This window comes from Oryctolagus cuniculus, chromosome 21 (genome assembly GCF_964237555.1).
Source record: "Oryctolagus cuniculus chromosome 21, mOryCun1.1, whole genome shotgun sequence".
Taxonomy (NCBI): domain Eukaryota; kingdom Metazoa; phylum Chordata; class Mammalia; order Lagomorpha; family Leporidae; genus Oryctolagus; species Oryctolagus cuniculus.
The window spans coordinates 30,284,711-30,302,069 of record NC_091452.1 but is presented as its reverse complement, the minus strand read 5'-3'; the positions used below and the strand labels follow the sequence as shown (position 1 = coordinate 30,302,069).

The following is a 17,359-nucleotide window of genomic DNA, read 5'->3' as shown; positions in this document are numbered from 1 at the left end:
GTTTCATCCAAAGAGGACAAGACCTTAAAGGCCTTACAGGACTTGGGAGAGCCCAAAGACTCAGAGGAAGATGGCAGGGAAAGAGAATGGGCTAAGAGTAATCAGGAAGCAAAAACGAAAGTAAAAGTCACTCCACCTAACCCATCTGCCCCAGAGGGACTGGAACCCCCCCCCATACCTCCCGGGGGCAGAGGTGGCCTCCCCCTATGTAGAGCCACGGAGGGAGCTACGTGATCTGGACCCTTGCGATTGCTCAGGAGGAGGGAGGAGAAATGAGAGGACCTATGTGGGAGCAGCCACTGGCATGGCAGCGGCTATGCCACTTTCTCTGTTGGTGCTGCTGACCCTGGGGCCAGGCGGCTGGGGCCAGGCAGAGTCCCCACACGACACTGTGCGGGAGGATCACCACGCATGGAGCCCAGTGGGGACCACAGGAGCTGGAGTGGCAGTGGTAGGGGTGGCCCCGGGCCAGCAGTGGCCTCGGCATGGGGCCGACAGCTGCCACCTGCTGGGTTGAGCGGCAGCGCGGACCCAGAGGATGATGGCAGTAAGTGCTGGGGCTGGCAGCTTGGGCGGGGGCCGCAGGTGGGGGAAGGGGAGGGCTGCAGCTCTGGGCCCCTCTCTCCACTGCCGAACAAAGCAGGGGACGCAGGGCCGGGCGAGGAGAGGCCGGGGTGGCTCGCCAAGAGGCCATGATGTGGACGCGGGCCGGCCATGGACCCTGGCCTGACAGTGCCGAGCAAGTGTGCGCCTCGCACCACTGCACTGTGCCCACCGGGTATGGGGTGCTCTGCAGCCGCCTGAGGCCAGGGTCTATTCTGGCTGCCTGCAGGCTACAGCCGAGGAGTGGTGTCGGCACACGCCCCATGCCTGAGCACTCCTGGACCCAGCTGGAGGCGGAGGGTGGTGCGCGCCGAGTTGCGGGGCTGCACAAGCACCAGTTTGGAGCGTGGCGAGCGGGCGCGCCCCGAGGAGCACTGGAGATGTCCTGGCCGTGTCGCCTCCTGTTCAGATACCTGTTCCCGGCCCTCCTGCTGCACAGGCTGGGAGAGGGTTCTGCTCTCCCTCATCTAGACAGCAGGACCCATCCTAGGTCCTTGGACAAGAGCGCCTGGAGGGCTTTCAAGGAATCCCAGTGCCATCACATGCTGAAACATCTGCACAATGGCGTGCACATCACCGTGCAGATGCCACCCACCACTGAGGGCCACTGGGTCTCCATGGGCCAGGTGAAGTCAGACCTGAAGTCAGATCGGGTCCAGAGTTCATCACCCAGTCTTACAGATTCTACAACAACAACACCTTTCAGGTCTACCAGTTTTATTATGGCAGCAACAAACCCCACCTACACCCTCATCATCTGAGGCAAGATCCACCTCCGCCAGGCCTCCTGGATCATCCGTGGTGGCAGCGAAGCTGACTGCCACCTGCACACCATGCAGGTCATCTGCCACTTGGAGGCAGTCACTGAGCAGCTCAGCCAGTGCATGAACCACACGTGCCCGGGCTTCCTGGCCACGGGGACCCCTGGGTGCAGGACGTGGCTTACAACCTGTGGTGGGAGGAGAATGGCTGAGAGTACACCAAAGCCGTGAACTTCACATGCATGAGCTGCAGCTGGTCTGGGTGGAGAAGCAGTACCTGCGCCACAACCTGGACCACCTGGTGGAGGAGCTCTTTCTTGGCCATATCCACACCGATACCGCCCAGTGAATGTTCTACTGGCCATCCAGTTACCAGCCTCTGCTGCAGAATGCTAAGAACCACGACCATGCCTGCACAGCCCGTCGCATCATCTTCCTCCCCTTTCTCTTTCAGACTCCCAGGTGGTCTTTTTCTTAGCCCGCTGCCTCTTAAAAGTCAGCCCAGACCCCGTTTCCCCTTGGAGGGCTTCCCCTGTAGGAGCTGAGCTTGGGACCCCACCTTTGGAAACTGGCTGCCCCTGTCATCTCAGGGCCTCACCCTTAGCACCACACCTACCCCGCTGTTGGCCTTGTTTGCTCCTCCATGGAGCCAAATCTCCCTTTGCCACTGTGCGCCACCACCCTAGCATGGGCCACACTGGACCACTTCCACCTGCAGGCTGAGGCCCTGATCACACCGCTGATGCACACCATTACCCACTACCACGTACCAGGATGTCATCCGGGACAGCTGAAAGACCTATGCAGTCTACCTGCTCGACACAGCCCTGATCAACAGCTCTCTCAGCCTCCAGCTCAAGTGGAAGAGACCCCAGAGAGCAAGGCCCCACCGGTGCCCTTCCTGCACGCCCAGCACTATGTGAGTGGCTACGGGCTGCAGAAGGGGCAGCTGAGCACCCTGCTGTACAACACCCACCCATACCGCGCCTTCCCCGTGCTGCTGCTGGACACTGTGCCCTGGTACCTGCGGCTCTACGTGCACACGCTCACCATCACATCCAAGGGCAAGGAGAACAAACCAAGTTACATCCACTACCAGCCTGCCCAGGACTGCCTGCAGCCCCACCTCCTGGAGATGCTCATTCAGCTGCCCGCCAGCTCAGTCACCACGATCTCCATCCAGTTTGAGTGAGCCTTGCTCACGTGGACCGAGTACACTCCAGACCCCAACCACGGCTTCTCTGTCAGCCCACCCATCCTCAGTGCCATTGTGCCCAGTTTGGTGGCAGCCACACCAGTGGACTGGGAAGAGAGCCCCCTCTTCAGTACCCTATTCCCGGTCTTCAATGGCCCCAGCTGCTTTGTGCGACACTGTACATGGAGCCACTGCTGGTGAGCCTGCCAACGCCGGACTTCAGCATGCCCTACAATGTGATATGCCTCACATGCACTGTGGTGGCTGTGTGCTACGGCTCCTTCTACAACCTCCTCACCAGAACCTTCCACATTGAGGAGCCTAGCACCGGCAGCCTGGCCAAGAGGCTGGCCTAAATGAAAAACTTTTAAAACAAAAAGGGGGGACCAGCCCCCATCTCAATGGGGGTGTGAGACTACAGGGATGGGTCACTGGATTAGTCAGAAGGGTCTCAGGAAAATATCTGGAACGGATGTCAAATTGTTAATGAGACCTTAGGCCAATGGGTGGCACCCCAGAAGGGAGGGATGTTTTGGCCATGCAGGGCTACAGGACTCACACTTTGTATTTTGACAGGGGTATTGGTACACAGCAATGATTCCTGCATGCTAATGATCCTCATCCCCCACGTACTGTATCACCCAAATGAAGAAGTGGCGGTGTGCCTACACCGGCGTCAGCAATGAGAGGTTATGACCGCTGTGGCAGTAACCACACTCATAGGTTTGGGTGCCACAGGGGTTGGCGTAGGAGCTTCATTTTTAATAAAACAAAAGAGGGGCTCCAGGAAGTACAGGTCAGTATGACAAAATTAATAATAATAATAATAATAAAACCTCTGTGTAGCCAGGACGTACTTCCTAATGGAGGTGTCCATATGCTCGAACCTCAAACGAGGTGGGCGATCGGCTGAAACAAAAAAGGAGGGACCTGCGGGGAAATTAGACACATGAGGCAATTCAAAGATGGCACCCAAAGGAAGTAAGGTGGGCGGAACCCAAAGTTGTTTACCACCAAAGCTAATTGGCTACACAACATCAGGGGAAGTGACGACAACTGATGATGAGTGTATAGACATATGGCTAGTCCTATAAAAAAACGGCCTGTAAACTGACCTTTTAAGTGATTGGTTGGTCCTTATGCCCTGCCCCAATGACTCTGCAGTTTTGTGCTTCAAAAGGCTTTGTTATGCATGCAATAAACAAGTTCTTGCTTGACTTGACTTCCCTCTGTGTCTGTCTCCAGGATCGGGAGGCTGGGGAACAGGTGAGTGGCTGCCAACTTTGGCTTGGTCCAGCCCTGGCCTTTGTGGGCATTTAGAGAAGTACCCAGTGATGGAAGAGTTCTGTCTATGTGTAGCTTTCTGCATTTTAAATAAATGATTATTTAAAGGTTTACTTTGGTGCAAAATATTTTTAAATACGTGCATGTAGTTTTTGTTTCATAAAACTGCATTTTTTCATGAACTTTCTGATGACTTTTTTAAAAATTTATTTGACAGGTAGAGTTACAGACAGTGAGAGAGAGACAGAGAGAAGGGTCTTCCTTCCGTTGGTTCACCCCCCAAGTGGCCGCTACAGCCAGCACTGTGCCGATCCGAAGCCAGGAGCCAGTTGCCTCCTCCTGGTCTCCCATGTGGGTGCAGGAGCTCAAGCACTTGGGCCATCCTCCACTGCCCTCCTGGGTGACAACAGAGAGCTGGACTGGAAGTGGAGCAACTGGGACTAGAACCTGGTGCCAATATGGGATGCCATCACTGCAGGTGGAGGATTAACCAAGTGAGCCATGGCACCAGCCCCGCTGATGACTTTTTATATGCATATGGAGGCAGGCTGCTTAGGATGCCTACATATCTTTTTTTTTTTTTGACTGGCAGAGTTAAACAGTGAAAGAGAAAGGTCTTCCTTATGTTGGTTCACCCCCCAAATGGCTGTTACGGCTGGTGCGCTGCGCCGTTCCAAAGCCAGGAGCCAGGTGCTTTCTCCTGGTCTCCCATGCAGGTGCAGGGCCCAAGCACTTGGGCCATCCTCCACTGCCTTCCTGGACCACAACAGAGAGCTGTACTGGAAGAGGAGCAGCCAGGACAGAACCAGTGCCCCAACTGGGACTAGAGTCCAGAGTACTGGCGCCGCAGGCAGAGGATTAGCCTACTGAGCCATGGTGCCAGCCAAGGATGCCTACATCTCTTATCAGGAACTCGGCTCCCCTCACAATTCTGGCTTCCTGCTGATGCGCACCCTAGGAGGCAGGGTAGTTGACTCCTGTAGTTGATTCCTGTCACCCACATGGTAAACAGATATACTTCTGGGCTCCTGGCTTCAGCCTGTGCCATCTCTGGCTACTGTGGGCCTTTGAGGAATGATCCAGCAAATGGAAGATATTCATTCATTCATTCATTCATTTGCTCACTTGCTCACCCTTGTTCTTCATCTCCCTTTCCTCCCTCCCCCTCCCCCTCCCTCTCTCTCTCTCCTTCGCCCTCGCCCTCGCCCTCACCCATTTAAGTCAATAAAAATCAAGTTTAAAAATGGTTCAGAACGGGGCTGGTGTTGTAGCATAGCAAGTTAAGCCTCTGCCTGTGATGCCGGCATCCCATATGGATGCTGGTTTGTGTCCCGGCTGCTCCACTTCCAGTTCCCTGCCAAGGTACCTGGGAAAGCAGCAGAAGATAGCCCAAGAACTTGGGCCCCTGTACCCATGTGAGAGATTGGGAAGAAGCTCCTGGCTTTGTCCAGGCCCAGTCCTGACTGTAGTCACCACTTGGGGAGTGAACTAGCAGCCAGAGCCCCAGGAGGTCTCCTCTGAACCACCTGACCTAAGCGTCCTGATAGTGAGCAGGCCACTGAAGATGGTCACTGTGAAAGCTTCAAGAGCATAAGCAGGCAGAATGGGATGTGAATGGCACCATCCCCCCTTCTATGACAAAGGCTTCCTGGACCAAAGCCTGCCTATTTGCTGCCGACACATCCAAAACAGACAGGCCCACTGCTTACCTGCTGCTTTCCTTTCTTTTCTATGAATTTTTTTTTTTTGACAGGCAGAGTGGACAGAGAGAGAGACAGAGAGAGAAAGGTCTTCCTTTGCCGTTGGTTCACCCTCCAATGGCCGCCGCTGCAGCCGGTGCACCGCGCTGATCCGATGGCAGGAGCCAGGATCCAGGTGCTTTTCCTGGTCTCCCATGGGGTGCAGGGCCCAAGCACCTGGGCCATCCTCCACTGCACTCCCTGGCATAAGCAGAGAGCTGGCCTGGAAGAGGGGCAACCAGGACAGAATCCGGCGCCCCGACCAGGACTAGAACCCGGTGTGCCGGCGCCGCAAGGCTGAGGATTAGCCTATTGAGCCACGGCGCCGGCCTTTTCTATGAATTTTTTTTCAGTTTTAAGATGCAACAAGTTTTAACATTTTGCCATATCACTTTTCTCATAGACATTATATACATACGCATATAATGCTTGAAAAGAGGGATATTAAAATCACAAGGGATTCACGACAATGATCATCACGTGGGAAATGAGGGGTGTGTGGTCATACACATGGCATGATTCAGTGAAGCAATATGTGTAACTATGCACCCACACAATTATTCTGGGTTTTCAAAATTATTCTGGGAGTTCAAAAGTGCACCCTTTCTATTGTAGAGTGAGTCCAGATGACGACAGAAACATCTGAGATGGGATCACAAGGATACTGGTGTCTTCTGATTTCTACAAAATTGCCTGTTTCTCTTATAACTTAGGGATTAAATACAAAATGAATCAAAAAACTGTACTAAATTGTTTATGGTTTTTTTTTACAACTCCATGAATATACTAAAAAGAGTTGTGCACTTTAAATGGATAAATTGTGAGGGGTGGGAATTATATCTCAACAAACCTGTTTTATTTATTTTATTTTATTTTTTTGACAGGCAGAGTGGACAGTGAGAGAGACCGAGAGAGAGGTCTTCCTTTGCTGTTGGTTCACCCTCCAATGGCCGCCGCGGCCGGCGCACTGCGGCTGGCGCACTACGCTGATCTGAGGGCAGGAGCCAGGTACTTATCCTGGTCTCCCATGGGGTGCAGGGCCCAAGTACTTGGGCCATCCTCCACTGCACTCCCAGGCCACAGCAGAGAGCTGGCCTGGAAGAGGGGCAACCGGGACAGAATCTGGTGCCCTGACCGGGACTAGAACCTGGTGTGCTAGCGCCGCAAGGCAGAGGATTAGCCTAGTGAGCCGCAGCGCCAGCAAACCTGTTTCATTTTTAAGATTTATTTGAAAGAGTTACAGAGAAAGACAGAAGGAGGGAGAGAGAGAGATCTTCCTTCTGCTTGTTCACTCCCAAAATAGCTACAACAGTCAGGGCTGGGCCAGGCTGAAGCCAGGAGCCTCCTTTAAGTCTCCCATGTGGGCACAGGGTTTCCAAGGACTTGAGCCATTCTCCACTGCTTTCCCAGGCACACCAGCAGGGAGTTGGATTGGAAGTGGAGTAATCAGGACCCTAACCGGTCCATATGGGATGCCATCATCACAGTTGGCAGCTCTACCCGCCATGCCACAGTGCCGGCCCCTGTTAATTTATTCTAATCCAGCACATTGATATATGTAGCTGCTTTTTTTATAGTGAAAACCCTGAGCAGTCTAGATATGTGTCAGCAGTTGAACAGTTAAATAAACTGTGTGGACACTTATAGTATGGAGTATCAGAATGCATGGATTTCAAAAACTTTTGCACCAAAATAAACTTACCTTTTAATTCCATTTTCCAGGAACTTTTCAAAGCACCCTTATACTACTCAGGAATAAAAGGGATGGATTGATGATAAGTGGGGGGGGGGAGGAGTTTAAACTACAGAGTGAAGAAAGCCGATCTCAGATTATATACTCGGTAATGTCTGCTGAGATATCAGTCCTTAAGTGGCAAAGAATGGAGATGGAGAACAGGCTGAGGGTTTCCAACACTTACGTAGGAAGTGGAGGTAGAAGGGAGATGGGTGTCCCTGTAAAACCTGAATTTGAAGAATCTTCTGGAGATGGGAAATTCCATATCTTGACTCTCTCCATGATAATATCCTGGTTTTGACATTGTTCTTTCATTTTGTAAGATGCTACAAATGGAATAAAGTAGAAAAGGGGAACATGGGTTATATTTCTTACAACTGCATGGAAGCCTAAATTACCTCAATTTTTAGTTGAGGTAGTTTTAGTTCAATTTTTTAAAATCCGTTGAAATCCTGCCACTGTAAAAGTAATAGAAGTGGGACTGGCATTGTGGCATAGCAGGTTAGGCCTCTGCCTGTGACACAGGCCTCCCAAATGGGCGTCAGTTCGAGTTCCAGCTATTCCACTTCCAATGGAGCTCCCTGCCAATGTGCCTAGGAAAGCAGTGGAGAATGACCCAAGTGCCTGATGCCCTGCACCCACATGGAAGTCCTGGAAGAAGCTCCTGGATCCTGGCTTCAGCTTGGCACAGTCCCCATGGCCATTTAGGGAGTGAACCAGCAGATGTCTGATCTCTAATTCTTTCAAAAAGAATTTTTATAAACAAAAGAATTTAGCAATAGTAGCATATTGCATGTGACTTGGGCTGCCTCACACATCTCATCTCTCTAACTGATCTGATCAGATAACCTCCATTTTTTTATTTTGTTCAGACCGGAAGACCAGATCTGCAAGTCAGAATCTTGTCAAATTTGACGTGAGTGATGTCTAAAGAGTGTTCTCAAAGAATAACAGAGGTAAAAGGAGTGGAATCTTCTACTCCACGAAAAAGTCCCAAAGCTCTTAGCCGTGTAGAAAGCTATTTTAGCACAATGGGCAGTTACCTGGAAGAAAAGTTTGACTTGAGAGAATATTTGTGAACATAAGGGTTGCAGTCAAATTTCGTGACTCAAAACAAATTTCCTTTGGAGAGAATAGTACATAAAGAAGACAATGATGACAAGAGCTTTTCATGTAGCCTAGAGAATTATCAGAAAATGTATGTGATTGAAACCCCATGCCAGTTGTGAGAAGTGTGGACAATAGCTTAGCTGCAGTTTAGTTTTCACTCAACGCCAAAATAGTGGTGGTGGAGCTAGGCCAGACTTCAGTCAGTGTCAGATGTTTGGAACTAGAGGATTCACACTGGAGAAAACCATCTGAGTGTGAAGAATGTGCAGAAGTCTTTACCCCAGCATTCATCTTCTTACCACCTGAGACCACGCACTGGAGGAAAGCCCTATGCAGCTGTGGAATGTAGGGAAACCGATACCCACAGACAATCCTTTATTCAACAGAAGAGGAAGGATCTATACTGCAGAATGTGACCAATGTGGAAAAGCTTTGTGATGGAACACACCACATAACCCAGTACCAGCAAATTCATCCTGGAAAGAAACTGTATCCATACAAATGCAAAAAATGCCACATCTTGCCACAGAAGTACATACCATCAGAGAACTCACACTGAAGAGAAACCCCACAGTGTAATGAGTGTGGCAAAAGCTGTGCCCAAAGTGCTTATCTGATTCAATACTGTAAGACGCACAGTGGAGAAAACACTTTGGAATGTGGAAAGGCCTTCACTGTAAATGCACAGCTTGCTCAACCTCAGAGGATTCATGTGAGACAGAAACTTTAAGAATGCACCAGTGAAAAAATTCAGACTAGAGAGAATTCAAAAATCACTTAATATGGGAAATCTTTCAAAGTGATAGTGCTGGCATTCTTTTTTTTTTATTTTTAGTTTTTTTGACAGGCAGAGTGGACAGTGAGAGAGAGACAGAGAGAAAGGTCTTCCTTTGCCGTTGGTTCACCCTCCAATGGCTGCTGCAGCCAGCGCACCACGCTGATCCAATGGCAGGAGTCAGGTGCTTCTCCTGGTCTCCCATGGGGTGCAGGGCCCAAGCACTTGAGCCATCCTCCACTGCACTCCCTGGCCACAGCAGAGAGCTGGCCTGGAAGAGGGGTAACCGGGACAGAATCTGGCACCCCAACCGGGACTAGAACCCAGTGTGCCGGTGCTGCAAGGTGGAGGATTAGCCTAGTGAGCCACGGTGCCAGCCTCGCTGGCATTCTTTAACATCAATAAATAAAAGAAACTATAAGTCCAATTGTGGAAAATGATTTCATGTTATGCATTCAATAATACACACATCATTAATAAAGCTGCCAAAGTAACATTTTTTAAAAATATCTATTTCAAAGAGTTGCACAGAGAAGGAGAGGGAGAGATGGGGGGGTCTTCCATCCTCTGGGTCACTCCCCCAATGGCTGCAACGGCCAGAGCTGTGCTGATCCAAAGCCAGGAGCCAGGAGCCAGGAGCTTCTTCTGGGTCTCCCATGTGGGTGCAGGGCCCCAAGGACTTGGGCCATCTTTTACTGCTTTCCCAGGCCATAGCAGAGAGCTGGATCAGAAGTGGAGCAGCCAGGACTTGAACTGGTGCCCATATGGGATGCTGGCATGGCAGGTGGTGGCTTTACCTGCTACACCACAGTGCCAAGCCCCCTACTAGTTCTGTAACTGTGTGTGGTCCAGATACCAAGTGATATCTAGGATCTATTCTTGAAGTGTTCCATTTTACATAAGTATAAACAAAGATTTGAGAAGCTGGATGAAGGAAGGAGGGAGGGTGGCCCAGCCTGACAACTGGGAGCTGTAGTTCACGTCAAGTCCATGGACTCCCCCTCACACCTATTCTGCCCAGGACAGACTCTGACCTTAGACTATGAGTTTGACTCAATTGTGATAGAAACCCTTGTTCTTGCCTCTTTGTGTGGAGTGATTGTGGGGGCTGAGATGGCGGGAATGCCAGATCCCTTTCTCCCTCAGTACTGGACGCTGATGCACATTCCCTAACCTCCATTAACCATTCTCCTGTGCCAGAGGTCTCAGAACTAATCTTCCCAGCCATGCTACAGCTTGGACAGCTGGGCAGGGTTCCTTGCTTCTGCAGTTAAGACCCCAGTTCTGGGAGGAATCTGAGAAAGGAGGAGCCTCCAGGCTGAGATGGGGAAAATTCACTCCCTCTCCACAGAGGTCTAGTCTTGACCCTCAGATAATGCTTCCAAGAACAGGAAATACCACGCTCCAGTGACAAACTGGCCTTCCCTCACTTAGCCTAGTTGTGGTTTCTGTGAGGAGTAACTAGAGGCTTAATTAGGGGACTGGGCATCAGGCTGGACACGTGGCTCCCTTCCTGGAAGGACAGAGGGTTGGACACTCACTGAAAGATGGGGAAAGGTAAACTCAGCCGTGAGGCTGAACAACCTCCATCATGTCCTACTGCACCTCCAGACTGAAACAGGGTTGGCTGCTTCTGAAGAGCTTTGCAAGAAAACAAGGTGTTTGTTCTAACACAAATATAAAATGAGCCAAACCGCAGTCTATGATTCCTATTGGAGTGGCAGGCATCTGGCAGGTAACACTACCTGGGATGCCACATCCCATACTGCAGCGCCCAGGGTGGGCTGGGTTCCGGCTCTCGCTTTTGATTCCAGCTACCTGCTAAGGCACACTCTGGGGGACAGTGATGATGGGTTAAGTATGTGGGTTTCTGCACCATGTAAGAGACCCAGATAGAGAGCCAGCGCCACGGCTCACTAGGCTAATCCTCCGCCTTGCGGCACCGGCACACCGGGTTCTAGTCCCGGTCGGGGCACCAGATTCTGTCCCGGTTGCCCCTCTTCCAAGCCAGCTCTCTGCTGTGGCCCGGGAGTGCAGTGGAGGATGGCCCAAGTGCTTGGGCCCTGCACCCCATGGGAGAACAGGAGAAGCACCTGGCTCCTGCCATCGGACAGGCATAGTATGCTGGCTGCAGCGCACTGGCCGTGGCAGCCACTGGAGGGTGAACCAACAGCAAAGGAAGACCTTTCTCTCTGTCTCTCTCTCTCTCACTGTCCACTCTGCCTGTCAAAAAAAATACCTCTAAGTCATGCCATATTTTCAAATAGTCTTTTTTTGTGCATTTTTGTAACTTTATCTTTTTTTAACTTTTATTTAATGAATATAAATTTCCAAAGTACGATTTATGGATTACAATGGCTTCCCCCACATACCGTCCCTCCCACCCACTACCCTCCCCTTTCCCACTCCCTCTCCCCTTCCATTCACATCAAGATTAATTTTCGATTATCTTAATATACAGAAGATCAGCTTAGTATACATTAAGTAAGGATGTCAACAGTTTGCTCCCAGAAACATAAAGTGAAAAATAATAGATGATTTTTTAAATGATGATGAAATCAGATCAGACCTATTGTCATGTTTAATCCCAGTGAGATTCAAGTTGGGAGTTGATAATTTCTTTTTTTTTTTTTACAGAGGATCAGTTTAGTATACATAAAGATTTCAACAGTTTGCACCCCCATAGAAACACAGAGTGAAATATACTGTTTGAGTAATCGTTATAGCATTAAGTCTCAATGTACAGCACGCTAAGGACAGAGATCCTGCATGAGGAGTAAGTGCACAGTGACTCCTGTTGTTGACTTTACCAATTGACACTCCTGTCTATGGCATCAGTAGTCTCCCTATGCACCAGTCATGAATTTCCAAGGCTATGGAAGCCTTTTGAGTTCACTGACTCTTACCTTATTTAGACAAGGTCTTTTTTAAAACTTTTATTTAATGAATATAAATTTCCAAAGAACAGCTTATGTATTACAATGGCTTCCCTCCCCCAAAACTTCCCTCCCACCTGCAACCCTCTCCTTTCCTGCTCCCTCCCCCCTTCCATTCACATCAAGATTCATTTTCAATTCTCGTTATATACAGAAGATCTGTTTAGTATATATTAAGTAAAGATTTCAACAGTTTGCACCCACATACAAACACAAAGTGAAAAATACTGATTGAGTACTAGTTATAGCCTTAAGTCACAATGTACAGCACATTAAGGACAGAGATCCTACATGTGGAGTAAGGGCACAGTGACTCCTGTTGTTGACTTAACAAATTGACACTCTTGTTTATGGCCTCAGTAATTTCCCTATGCTCCAGTCATGAGCTTCCAAGGCTATGGAAGCCTTTTGAGTTCACTGACTCTTACCTTATTTAGACAAGGTCATAGTCAAAGTGGAAGTTTTTTCCTCCCTTCAGAGAAAGGCACCTCCTTCCTTGATGACCCGTTCTTTCCACTGGGATCTCTCTCGTGGAGATCTTTCATTTAGTGTATTTTTTTTTTGACAGAGTGTCTTGGCTTTCCATACCTGAAATACTCTCATGGGCTTTTCAGGGGATCCGAATGCTGTTAGGGCTGATTCTGAGGCCAGAGTGCTGTTTAGGACATTTGCCATTCTATGAGTCTGCTGTGCATCCCACTTCCCATGTTGGATCATTCTCTCCCTTTTTTGTTCTATCTGTTAGTATTTTCAGACACTAGTCTTCATTATGTGATCTCTCTGATTCTTAGTCCTATCATTATGATCAATTGTGAACTGAAATTGATCACTTGGACTAGTGAGATGGCATTGGTACATGCCACCTTGACGGGATGAAATTGGAATCCCCTGGTATGTTTCTAACTCTACCGTTTGGGGCAAGTCGGCTTGAGCAAGTCCCAAATTATACATCCCTTCCCTCTCTTATTCCCTCTCTTATATTTAACAGGGATCACTTTTCAGTTAAGTTTCAATACTTAAGAATAACTGTGTATTAATTACAGAACTAAACCAATAGTATTAAGTAGAATAGACAAAATACTGAGAGGGATAACATATTAAGTTGTTCACCAACAGTCAGGGTAATGGCTGATTGAGTCACCGTTTCTTATAGTGTCCATTTCACTTCATCAGGTTTACTTTTTGGTGCTCAGTCAGTTGTCACCAATCAGGGAGAACATATGATATTTGTCCCTTTGGGACTGCTTATTCCACTCAGCATGATGTGTTCCAGATTCCTCCATTTTGTTGCAAATGACCAGATTTCATTGTTTTTTACTGCTGTATAGTATTCTATAGAATATATATCCCATAATTTCTTTATCCAGTCTACCGTTGATGGGCATTTAGGTTGGTTCCAGGTCTTGGCTATTGTGAATTGTGCTGCAATAAACATTAGGGTGCAGACTGCTTTTTTGTTTGTCAATTTAAATTCCTTTGGGTAAATTCCAAGGAGTGGGATGGGTGGGTGGAACGGTAGGGTTATCTTCAGGTATCTGAGGAATATCCAGACTGACTTCCATAGTGGCTTGACCAGTTTGCCTTCCCACCAACAGTGGGTTAGTGTCCCTTTTTCCCCACATCCTCACCAGCATCTGTTGTTGGTAGATTTCTGTATGTGAGCCATTCTAACCGGGGTGAGGTGAAACCTCACTGTGGTTTTGATTTGCATTTCCCTGATTGCTAGTGATCTTGAACATTTTTTCATGTGCCTGTTGGCCATTTGGATATCCTCTTTTGAAAAATGTCTATTGAGGTCCTTGGCCCGTCTCTTAAATGGGTTGTTTGTTTTGTTGTTGTGGAGCTTCTTCATCTCTTTGTAGATTCTGGTTATTAACCCTTTATCTGTTGCATAGTTTGCAAATATTTTTTCCCATTCTGTCGGTTGTCTCTTCACTCTCCTGACTGTCTCTTTTGCAGTACAGAAACTTCTCAATTTGATGCAATCCCAATAGTTAATTTTGGCTTTGACTGCCTGCGCCTCCCAGGTCTTTTCCAGGAAGTCTTTGCCTGTGCCAATATCTTGAAGGGTTTCTCCAATGTTCTCTAATAACTTGATGGTGTCGGGTCGTAGATTTAGGTCTTTAATCCATGTTGAGTGGATTTTTGTGTAAGGTGTAAGGTAGGGGTCTTGCCTCATGCTTCTGCACATGGAAATCCAGTTTTCCCAGCACCATTTATTGAATAGACTGTCCTTGCTCCAGGAAATGGTTTTAGATCCTTGATCAAATATAAGTTGGCTGTAGATGTTTGGGTTGATTTCTGGTGTTTCTATTCTGTTCCATTGGTCTATCCATCTGTTTCTGTACCAGTACCATGCTGTTTTGATTACAACTGCCCTGTAGTATGTCCTGAAACCTAGTATTGTGATGCCTCCAACTTTGTTTTTGTTGTACAAGATTGTTTTAGCTATTCGAGGTTTCCTGTGTCTCCATATGAATTTCAGCATCATTTTTTCTAGATCTGAGAAGAATGTCTTTGGTATCTTGATTGGGATTGCATTGAATCTATAAATTGCTTTTGGGAGAATGGACATTTTGATGATGTTGATTCTTCCAGTCCATGAGCATGGAAGGTTTTTCCATTTTTTGGTATCCTCTTCTATTTCTTTCTTTAAGATTTTGTAATTCTCATCGTAGAGATCTTTAACGTCCTTGGTTAAGTTTATTCCAAGGTATTTGATTGTTTTTGTAGCTATTGTGGAGCTGGCTCTTGAATCCAGGCACTCTGACATGGGATGCAGGCATCCCGACCCCACGTGGCATCTTAAACACTGTACCAGATGCGTTCTCTCTTTTTTTTTTTTAATATTTTGACAGGCAGAGTGGACAGTGAGAGAGAGAGACAGACAGAGAGAAAGGTCTTCCTTTTACCATTGGTTCACCCTCCAATGGCCGCTGCGGCCAGCGCACTGCACTGATCCGAAGGCAGGAGCCAGGTGCTTCTCCTGGTCTCCCATGCGGGTGCAGGGCCCAAGCACTTGGGCCATCCTCCACTGCACTCCCGGGCCACAGCAGAGAGCTGGCATGGAAGAGGGGCAACCGGGACAGAATCCAGCGCCCCGACCAGGACTAGAACCCGGTGTGCCCGCGCCACAGGCGGAGGATTAGCCTATTGAGCCGTGGCACCGCCCTTTGTAGCTACTGTGAATAGGATTGATCTCGGCAGTTCTTTCTCAGCTGTGGCATCACTTGTGTATATAAAGGCTGTTGATTTTTGTGCATTGATTTTATATCCTGCCACTTTTCCAAACTCTTCTATGAGTTCCAATAGTCTCTTAGTAGAGTTCTTTGGATCCCCTAAATAAAGAATCATATCGTCTGCAAAGAGGGATAGTTTGACTTCTTCCTTCTCAATTTGTATCCCTTTAATTTCTTTTTCTTGCCTGATGGCTCTGGCTAAAACTTCCAGAACTATGTTAAATAGCAGTGGTGAGAGTGGGCATCCCTGTCTGGTGCCAGATCTCAGTGGAAATGCTTCCAACTTTTCCCCATTCAATAGGATGCTGGCCGTGGGTTTTTCATAAATTGCCTTGCTTGTATTGAAGAATGTTGCTTCTATACCCAATTTGCTTAGAGTTTTCATTATGAAAGGTGTTGCTCCCTTGCCCGCAAAGGAACGACACTGTTCGCAGCTTATCGGTCTTCAGTAGACTTTTAATAAGAAAATAACAGCGACAGAGAAAGAATGAAGGGAGGAGAGTGGAAAGAAAAGCCCCCTCCTTCCTCAGCACACAGCTTATATACAAAATCCGGCCAATTGCAAGCGGGCTCAAGTCCATGCACGGAACACTCCAATCCGCCCTCTGTTCACGCAGTGTGCACGCGTCCTTGGGCCAATCAGATGAGGTGTCACACAGCAGGCAGGCTCACCGCACGGTCCTCGGCGCCATCTTGTTGTTTACAACATTCTCAACTCCTCTGGAAAGTCCCGACCGTGGGAAAGCATTGCCCTAACCAAAACTAGCAACATTCGCCTTGTGATAAAGACACAGCAACAGCTATCAGACTGAGCATGACGTGGGGGCTCCATGGCTGCGCATCCCATGGAGCCCCACAAAAGGGTGTTGAATTTTATCCAATGCTTTCTGGGCATCTATTGAGATAATCATATGGTTTTTCTTCTGCAGTTTGTTAATGTGGTGTATCACATTGATTTGGGAACATTGAACCATCCCTGCATACCAGGGATAAATCCCACTTCGTCTGGGTGAATGATTTTTCAGATGTGTTGTATTCTATTGGCAAGAATTTTATTGAGGATTTTTGCATCTATGTTCATCAGGGATATTGGTCTATAATTCTCTTTCAATGCTGCATCTTTCTCTGGCTTAGGGATTAAGGTGATGCTGGCTTCATGGAAAGAATTTGGGAGGATTCCATCATTTTCAATTGTTCTGAATAGTTTAAGAAATGGAATTAGTTCTTCTTTAAATGTTTGGTAGAATTCAGCAGTGAATCCATCTAGTCCTGGGCTTTTCTTTGTTGGGAGGGCCTTTATTACTGTTTCAATTTCTGTCTCAGTTATGGGTCTATTTAGGTTTTCCATGTCTTCACAGTTCAATTTATTTCTCATTTATTTATTTATTTATTTTTTTATTTTTGACAGGCAGAGTGGACAGTGAGAGACAGAGACAGAGAGAAAGGTCTTCCTTTTGCCATTGGTTCACTCTCCAATGGCCGCCATGGCCGGCACGCTGCAGCCGGCGCACCGCGCTGATCCGATGGCAGGAGCCAGGTGCTTCTCCTGGTCTCCCATGGGGTGCAGGGCCCAAGCACTTGGGCCATCCTCCACTGCACTCCTGGGCCACAGCAGAGAGCTGGGCTGGAAGAGGGGCAACCAGGACAGAATCTGGTGCCCTGACCGGGACTAGAACCCGGTGTGCCGGTGCCGCAAGGTGGAGGATTAGCCTAGTGAGCCGTGGCACCGGCTCACAGTTCAATTTAGGTAGATTGCATGTGTTCAGGAATCTATCCATTTCTGTTAGATTTTCCTGTTTGCTGGCATACAACGCTTTGTAGTAATTTCTGATGATTCTTTTAATTTCTGTGGTGTCTGTTGTTACATTTCCTTTTCATTTCTGATTTTATTGATTTGGGTCTTTTCTTTTTTTAGTTAGTCGGGCCAATGGGGTGTCAATTTTGTTTATTTTTTCAAAAAACCAGCTCTTCACTTGGCTGAT

The 17,359-nt window shown here is 48.2% G+C and overlaps 2 pseudogenes; both read left to right on the top strand.

The window, feature by feature from the left end:
• The first annotated feature begins 619 nt into the window (after positions 1-619).
• Positions 620-2,239, top strand: LOC103346700 (protein APCDD1 pseudogene; annotated as a pseudogene).
• LOC127489169 (GPI transamidase component PIG-T pseudogene) lies at positions 2,117-3,782 on the top strand (annotated as a pseudogene).
• Positions 3,783-17,359: the final 13,577 nt, after the last annotated feature.